Genomic DNA, 360 nt, shown 5'->3' on the forward strand with positions numbered 1-360 from the left:
ATTCACCATTAACCACAATGACATGGGGACACTAACTAAACATGGGCATCTCAAAATGGCAGCCTCAGCCACACAGGTATGACAACATTCACGACTGTATTCTAAACCACAAGAGGTAAAAGTAATATTTGCAAGAGGCTGGGGGAAATCGGTTTATCCAAATGATCGGTTTCAAGTCTGATGTTTACGTGCGCAACACAGAAACACAAGAAAAATATAGACTGTTCAAGGAAACAGTGAAAAGACTCACGAAATACGGACAAAAGCAAGAAGAAAGGCGGCGTTAAGAATGGCAATAAATTACAGATATACATGGAGGACAAAGAGCAGTTTTAGTTGGTGATCAGTTTTGCCCCACAA

The sequence above is a fragment of the Notothenia rossii genome (assembly GCF_949606895.1).
Source record: "Notothenia rossii genome assembly, chromosome: 7".
Classification (NCBI taxonomy): Eukaryota; Metazoa; Chordata; class Actinopteri; order Perciformes; family Nototheniidae; genus Notothenia; species Notothenia rossii.